The sequence below is a fragment of the Medicago truncatula genome, chromosome 4 (genome assembly GCF_003473485.1).
Source record: "Medicago truncatula cultivar Jemalong A17 chromosome 4, MtrunA17r5.0-ANR, whole genome shotgun sequence".
In the NCBI taxonomy this organism is placed as follows: Eukaryota; Viridiplantae; Streptophyta; class Magnoliopsida; order Fabales; family Fabaceae; genus Medicago; species Medicago truncatula.
The window spans coordinates 16,023,348-16,032,468 of record NC_053045.1 but is presented as its reverse complement, the minus strand read 5'-3'; the positions used below and the strand labels follow the sequence as shown (position 1 = coordinate 16,032,468).

Sequence of the window (9,121 nt, the reverse complement as noted above, 5' to 3'; positions counted from 1 at the left end):
GAGAACTTAAAGAAGCTTGCATTTGAAGTAACTAGCTTGGAGGACTTTTGTGATCGTCATGGGAAGTTGCTTGGTGTCCTCTGGACAAATATCGATAAGGGGTGCTTGGAGACCTTGGTCCAGTTCTATGACCCTGCTTACCACTGTTTCACCTTTCCCGACTACCAGCTTATGCCTACCCTCGAAGAATACTCCCACTTAATTGGCCTACTCGTACTTGATAAGGTACCTTTTACTGGCTTAGAACCCTTTCCCAAAGCTGCCACTATTGCAAACGCCCTCCACCTCAAAACCTCTCTCATAAAAGAAAAACTCACCCTAAAAGGGAATCTCCCAAGCTTACCTACTAAATTTCTTTACCAACAAGCCTCCGATTTCTCCAAAACAAACAATGTTGAGGCCTTTTACTCTATCCTAGCTTTACTCATCTATGGCCTAGTATTGTTCCCAAATATTGATAACTATGTTGACATCCATGCCATTCAAATTTTCCTCACAAAGAACCCAGTCCCCACATTGTTAGCTGATATATATCATTCCATTCACGATCGAACCCAAGTAGGTCGTGGAGCTATCCTTGGTTGCGCACCTTTACTATACAAATGGTTTGCCTCCCACTTACCTCAGACTCATTCCTTTCAAGCCAACCCAGAAAATCTCTCCTGGCCCAAAAGAATCATGTCCCTCACCCCATCCGACATAACCTGGTACCGTGCCACTTGTAACTTCACGAACATCATTGTCAGTTGTGGAGAATACTCAAATGTACCCCTTCTCGGTACGCAAGGAGGAATCAGCTACAATCCTATCCTTGCCAAACGTCAGTTCGGATGTCCAATGGAAGCTAAGCCAGATAACATCTACTTACAGGGTGAATTCTACTTCAACCATGAAGATCCCTCAAACAAGAGAGGGAGATTTATCCAAGCATGCTATGCCATTCGCACACTCAATAGAAGCCAATTGGCGAGGAAATCAGACTCTTTACAGGGGTCTTACACTCAATGGGTCATCAATAGAGCTTCCGATCTGGTCTTACCATATCATTTGCCGAGGTACCTATCTTCAACAGCCCCAGCGCCGGCTTTACCCTTGGCCCCCGCAACTGTGGAGGAATGTCAAGAGAAGTTGGCCCGATCAGAATATGTGGGTGCTACTTGGAAAAGGAAGTATGATGAAGCTATGCTCAAGATGGAAACTATGAGTGGTGAGATAGAGCAACGAGAGCATGAGGTTCACAAGTTGAGACGACAAATAGTAAAAAAGAATGTTCAGATCCGAGCTCAGAGCACAAGGCTATCACAATTTATCAGCGCGGGGGAGCGTTGGGAGTTCTTCAAGGATGCACATTCAGATTCTGATGAATAGTCTACTTCCAAGAGCTTGAGAGTTCCCAGTTTTTCTTTTCTTTTTGTTCTTAGCTTTAAGTTTAGATATTTATCTTATTTTTGCAAAGTCTATCCCTTGGCTTCGTTGTCTAGAAAGGGAATTATCTGGTAGTATGTAAATTATTCAATGGAACTCTCAATTATGATATTTACAAAAATACTTTCATAAGTCCTTCGATAAAAAATACGTCTATATTTTTGCATAAACATCATGCATCATCCTGCATTTCATAGTCTCAAGTCAAAGTCTCACACAAACTTTCTTTTCCAGAGAGAAAAAGGTCAACTCGTTTCAAAAGGTGGCCCCACGTGTCATCTACAAGTCAACCCGTACTCACTACACTCGAGCAAACGTAAAGAAGAAGATGGATTATCTTGAGCAGGAAAATCGGGTACTTCGTGAAGAAATGACAGCCATGCAGACTAAGATGGACGAGATGGCTGAATTAATAAAAACAATGGCGGAGGCTCAGACTCAAGCTCAAGTACAGATTCAAGCACAAGCGCAAGCATTGGCACAAGCACAAACTCAAGCTCAAGCCCTAACAGAGGCGCAGGCCCGATCACAAGCACCTCCACTTCCTCCTCCTGTCAGAGCTCAGGCCGAGGCATCTTCTTCTTGGACACTATGTGCTGACACTCCAACGCAGTCCGCTCCGCAACGTTCCACGCCTTGGTTTCCACCTTTCACTGCTGGGGAGATATTTCGTCCTATCACTTGTGAAGCTCAGATGCCCACTCACTAGTACACGGCTCAAGTACCCCTACCTGCCATGAGGGTCACTCCAGCCACCATGACCTACTCAGCACCTGTGATACATACAATTCCGCAAACTGAAGAGCCTATCTTTCATTCAGGGAATGCAGAGGCTTACGAGGGAGTAAGCGACCTACGAGAAAAGTATGATGAACTACGCCGAGACATGAAAGCTCTCCATGAAAAAGGGAAATTTGGGAAAACTGCGTACGATCTCTGTTTGGTACCAAGTGTGCAGGTACCTCACAAATTCAAGATTCCAGATTTCGAGAAATACAAAGGGAGTTCTTGTCCTGAGGAACATCTAAAAATGTATGTGAGAAGGATGCCTGCGTATGCCCAAGATGATCAGATTCTTATCTACTACTTCCAAGAAAGCTTGACTGGCCCTGCTTCAAAGTGGTACACAAACCTAGACAAAACAAGGGTTCAAACTTTCCGTGACCTTTGTGAAGCTTTTGTGGAACAGTACAGTTACAATGTAGACATGACTCCGGACCGAAGTGATCTCCAAGCCATGACTCAGGGAGATAAAGAGACGTTCAAAGAGTACGCCCAACGGTGGAGAGACACCGCTGCCCAAGTCAGCCCACGCATTGAGGAGAAAGAGATGACCAAGCTCTTCCTAAAAACTCTGAATCATTTTTATTACAAAAAGATGGTCGGGAGTACACCAAAGAGCTTCGCGGAGATGGTTGGTATGGGAGTACAGTTAGAAGAAGGAGTCCGAGAAGGACGCTTAGTAAAGAATGCAACTCCTGCCAGTGGGACCAAGAAGACCGGGAACCATTTCCCGAGGAAGAAAGAGCAAGAAGTCGGTATGGTGACTCATGGAAGGCCTCAACAAACTTATCCAGCCTATCAACACATTGCTACCATCACACCCACCTCTCACCCTTTTCAACAAACAAATAACCATCCTCACTTACCGCAATATCCTCAAATACCACAATATTCTCAATTCCCACAAAATCCTTCACCACAAAATACTCAACAACAAAATTTCCAACAACAACCATACCAACAATACCCATACCAACAATACCCTCAACAAAATTTCCAACAACAACCTTATCAACAACGCCCACAGCAACCTCGACCACCAAGAATGCCGATTAACCCAATACCAGTCACCTATGCAGAATTACTTCCCGGCTTACTCAAGAAAAACCTTGTCCAAACTAGAACAGCTCCTCCTATCCCAGAAAAACTACCATCTTGGTATAGACTTGACCAAACTTGTGACTTCCATGAAGGGGGCCGTGGCCATAACATTGAAACTTGTTATGCCTTTAAAAGTACAGTACAGAGGTTGATCAATGATGGAAAAATAACTTTCACAGACTCGGCGCCAAATGTTCAAACAAACCCATTGCCGAATCATGGTGCCGCAACAGTCAACATGATCGAAGATTGTCAAAAGACTCGTCCCATTCTGAATGTTCAACATATCAGAACGCCCTTGGTTCCGTTACATGCCAAGTTATGCAAAGTCAACCTTTTTGAGCATGATCATGATCTCTGTGAAATATGCCTTATGAACTCCGGAGGATGTCAGAAAGTAAGAAATGATATTCAAGGGCTTCTAGACCAAGGAGAGCTTGTGGTCGAAAGGAAGTGTGACGATGTGTGTGTAATAACTCCCGAAGGGCCTTTGGAGGTATTTTATGACAGTCGAAAGTCAACTATCACCCCTCTGGTGATCTGCTTACCGGGTCCACTACCATATGCTTCTGAAAAAGCCATTCCATACAAATACAATGCCACCATGATTGAAGAGGGTCGTGAGGTTCCAATACCGCCTTTGTCTAGTGTGGATAATATTGTTGAAGACAGTAGAGTTCTGAGAAATGGGCGCGTTGTTCCCATAGTGTTCCCAAAGAAGATTGGTGCTACAGTAAACAAGGAGGTTCGGACTAAAGATGCTGGTATCGCCAAAGAAGTGGATCAACCCAATGGGGCTGGTACAAGTGCAGAGTTTGATGAGATTCTCAAATTAATAAAGAAGAGCGAGTACAGGGTTGTTGACCAACTAATGCAGACTCCATCCAAAATATCCATAATGTCTTTATTACTAAATTCTGAGGCCCATAAAGATGCATTAATGAAGGTTTTAGAACAAGCTTTTGTGGATTATGATGTAACGGTGGGTCAGTTTGGCGGAATAGTAGGGAACATCACTGCATGCAATAACTTGAGTTTCAGTGATGAAGAGCTCCCAGCAGAAGGAAGGAACCATAATCGGGCGCTGCATATATCTGTGAACTGTAAAACTGATGCTTTGTCAAATGTGCTGGTGGATACTGGATCATCTTTGAATGTATTGTCCAAAACAACTTATGCCCAACTCGCTTACCAAGACGCACCTTTAAGACGAAGTGGGGTAATGGTGAAAGCTTTTGATGGCTCGAGGAAGGATGTCCTTGGAGAGGTAGTTCTACCTATCACAGTTGGGCCACAAGTTTTCCAAGTTAATTTTCAAGTCATGGACATTCAAGCTTCGTATAGTTGCCTACTGGGTCGACCCTGGATTCATGAGGCAGGGGCTGTCACATCCACGCTGCATCAAAAGCTGAAGTTTGTGAAGAATGGGAAGCTAGTAACTGTAAACGGTGAAGAGGCTTTATTGGTAAGTCATTTGTCATCTTTCTCTTTCATTGGGGCAGACGATGTCGAAGGGACACCTTTTCAAGGGTTTACTATAGAAGATAAGAATACCAAGAGGAATGAAGCCTCTATCTCGTCTCTAAGAGATGCTCAGAAGGTCATACAAGCAGGGGGGTCCACAAGCTGGGGAAAGCTGATAGAGCTTCCAGAAAACAAGCACCGAGAAGGTTTGGGTTTCTTCCCATCTACTAGTTTGTCCACAGCAAAGAAGGGCACTTTCCACAGTTCGGGCTTTATCCATGCAATCATTGAAGATGATCCTGAAAGTGTGCCACGAGGATTTATAACGCCAGGAGTATCCAGCCACAATTGGGTTGCTGTAGATGTTCCTTTTGTTGCTCACTTGTCCAAGTAATGCATTTGTCTAGTTTATGCTTTTCTTTTCAAAAAAAAACATCCTTTCGCCCCGCCCCAAGCGAAAGTGAACTTATCTAGGGCTTTTTATTTCAAGAAATTATCATCAATAAAATAAAAATGTCGTTTTTTTTCCCGATGTTTTGTCTCATTTTTCTTTTATGCTTTTCTGAAAAGTGGTAATACAAAAAACCCAACATGAATTTTCAAAAAATCTGCATGTATCTTCTTTCTAAAAATCATCCATCACATGTGCAGATTAGAAATCGACGAACCCGTTGAACAACATAACCCTATGATCTCTCCCAACTTTGAGTTCCCTGTGTATGAGGCGGAGGAAGAAGAAAATGAAGAGATCCCTGACGAAATCTCTCGACTACTCGAACAAGAGAGGAAGACCATTCAGCCTTATGGGGACGAACTAGAAGTGATTAACTTGGGCACCAAAGAAGACAAGAAAGAAATCAAGGTTGGGGCATCGCTCGAAACAAGTGTTAAAAAGCAAGTGATAGAGCTCCTCAAAGAATATGTTGATGTGTTTGCCTGGTCCTACCAAGATATGCCGGGTCTAGACACTGATATTGTGGTGCATCACCTACCTTTGAAACCTGAGTGTCCGCCAGTCAAACAAAAATTGAGAAGAACACGTCCTGACATGGCTCTCAAAATCAAAGAAGAGGTACAGAAGCAGATCGACGCAGGTTTCCTCATCACATCAAATTACCCCCAATGGTTAGCTAACATAGTGCCTGTTCCAAAGAAAGATGGTAAAGTCAGAATGTGTGTTGACTACCGTGATTTAAACAAAGCTAGCCCGAAAGACGACTTTCCTTTACCTCATATTGACGTGTTGGTTGACAGTACCGCAAAGTCTAAAGTCTTCTCATTCATGGATGGATTCTCCGGTTATAATCAAATCAAGATGGCACCCGAAGATAGAGAGAAAACATCATTTATTACACCTTGGGGCACTTTTTGTTACAAAGTAATGCCGTTCGGTTTAATCAATGCAGGAGCTACTTATCAGAGGGGTATGACTACTCTTTTCCACGATATGATACATAAAGAGATTGAGGTCTATGTGGATGATATGATAGTCAAGTCAATTACTGAAGAAGACCATGTCAAATATCTACAGAAGATGTTCCAGCGCCTGAGGAAGTACAAACTTCGTCTAAATCCCAACAAATGCACTTTTGGTGTCAGATCCGGAAAGCTTCTAGGCTTCATTGTCAGCCAGAAAGGCATCGAAGTAGATCCTGACAAGGTCAAAGCCATCAGAGAGATGCCTACTCCGAGAACAGAAAAAGAAGTAAGGGGTTTTCTTGGATGACTAAATTACATCTCCCGGTTCATTTCTCATATGACTGCAACTTGTGGGCCGATATTCAAACTACTCCGCAAAGAACAAGGTATTGTGTGGACCGAAGATTGCCAGAAGGCTTTTGACAGCATAAAGAAGTACTTGCTAGAACCACCGATTCTCATCCCTCCAATTGAAGGAAGACCTTTGATCATGTACCTAACAGTGCTAGAAAATGCCATGGGTTGTGTGCTCGGACAACAAGATGAGACCGGAAGAAAAGAGCACGCCATTTATTACTTAAGCAAGAAGTTTACTGAATGTGAATCTCGCTACTCCATGCTCGAGAAGACATGTTGTGCTCTAGCCTGGGCCGCCAAACGCCTCCGTCATTATATGATTAATCACACTACTTGGCTGGTATCTAAAATGGATCCAATCAAGTACATATTTGAGAAGCCCGCTTTGACAGGAAGGATTGCACGGTGGCAGATGCTACTATCTGAATATGATATCGAGTACCGTTCCCAGAAGGCAATTAAAGGCAGTATTCTTGCTGATCACTTAGCTCACCAACCACTTGAAGACTATCGACCTATCAAGTTTGACTTTCCTGATGAAGAGATTATGTATCTAAAGATGAAAGATTGTGACGAACCACTATTCGGAGAAGGTCCTGATCCAGATTCAGTGTGGGGTTTTGATATTTGATGGGGCTGTCAATGTATACGGCAACGGCATAGGGGCAGTACTCCTTACTCCTAAGGGTGCTCACATCCCTTTCACAGCAAGACTCCGGTTTGACTGCACGAACAACATCGCTGAATATGAAGCCTGCATCATGGGTATTGAAGAAGCCATTGATCTAAGAATCAAGAACATCGAAATATATGGAGATTCAGCTCTTGTAATCAACCAGATCAAAGGAAAATGGGAAACTCTTCACGCAGGACTAATACCTTATCGAGACTATGCAAGACGTTTATTGACCTTCTTCAACAAAGTGGAATTACATCATATCCCTCGGGATGAGAATCAGATGGCTGATGCTTTGGCTACTTTGTCTTCAATGATCAAGGTGAATCATCACAATGACGTGCCACTAATCAGTGTCAAATTCCTTGATAGACCCGCTTATGTGTTTGCCGCTGAAGCAGTTTTCGACGATAAACCTTGGTTTCATGATATTAAGGTGTTTCTCCAAACTCGAGAGTATCCTCCTGGAGCATCCAACAAAGATAAGAAGACTCTCAGAAGATTATCTAGTAACTTCTTCCTGAATGGGGACATCTTGTACAAAAGAAACTTTGACACGGTCTTGCTCAGATGTGTAGACAAATATGAAGCTGATTTATTGATACATGAAGTACACGAAGGATCCTTCGGAATTCATCCTAATGGGCACACAATGGCTAAAAGGATATTGCGAGCAGGCTACTACTGGATGACAATGGAATCAGATTGCTACAAGCATACCAGAAAGTGTCACAAGTGTCAGATATACGCCGACAAGATTCATGTGCCGCCAACTACACTCAATTTACTTTCCTCTCCGTGGCCTTTCGCTATGTGGGGCATTGACATGATCGGAAGGATTGAACCCAAAGCTTCAAATGGACACCGTTTCATCCTAGTGGCTATTGACTACTTCACTAAGTGGGTTGAGGCCGCATCGTATGCTAATGTGACCAAGCAAGTGGTGGTCAAATTTATCAAAAATCATATCATTTGTCGTTATGGCATCCCCAACCGGATCATCACCGACAACGGAACAAATCTAAACAACAAGATGATGAAAGAATTGTGTGATGATTTCAAGATCGAGCACCATAACTCTTCACCTTACAGACCTCAAATGAATGGTGCTGTCGAAGCTGCAAATAAGAATATAAAGAGGATTGTCCAGAAGATGGTGGTGACTTATAAAGATTGGCATGAAATGCTTCCCTTTGCATTACATGGATATCGTACTTCTGTACGCACATCAACAGGGGCAACTCCTTTCTCCCTGGTATACGGCATGGAGGCAGTACTCCCTGTAGAAGTCGAAATTCCATCATTGAGAGTCCTAATGGAGGCTGACTTATCAGAAGCTGAATGGGTTCAGAATAGATACGACCAGTTGAATCTAATTGAAGAAAAGCGCATGACAGCCCTATGTCACGGACAATTATATCAAAAAAGGATGAAACAGGCCTTTGACAAGAAAGTTCGTCCCCGTGAGTTTAAAGAAGGTGATCTTGTGCTCAAAAAGATTTTCTCTTTCCAACCAGACTCCCGAGGCAAGTGGGCTCCTAATTATGAAGGTCCGTATGTTGTTAAAAAAGCCTTCTCAGGTGGTGCCATGACTCTACAAACCATGGACGGTGAAGAACTACCACGACCTGTGAACACGGATGCAGTCAAGAAATACTTTGTCTAAAAATCTTAAAGAACAGCTCGGTAAGTCGAAAACCCGAAAAGGGCGGCTTAGGCAAAAATGAGCATCTCGGTGGACTGAAAACCCGAAAGGGCGGTCCAGGCAAAAATTAGAGACAGTAAACAGAGATCATCATCCTGATAGAGTGAAAACCCGAAAGGGCAGTCTATGCAAAAGTTAAGGATTAAAAGAAAAAGACAAAGTAACTGCATCCAGTCAGGCACAGATACACT

General features: G+C 43.2%; 1 pseudogene; it reads left to right on the top strand.

The window, feature by feature from the left end:
• The first annotated feature begins 1,982 nt into the window (after positions 1-1,982).
• On the top strand, positions 1,983-8,891 carry LOC120579903 (uncharacterized; annotated as a pseudogene).
• The last annotated feature ends 230 nt before the right edge of the window (positions 8,892-9,121 follow it).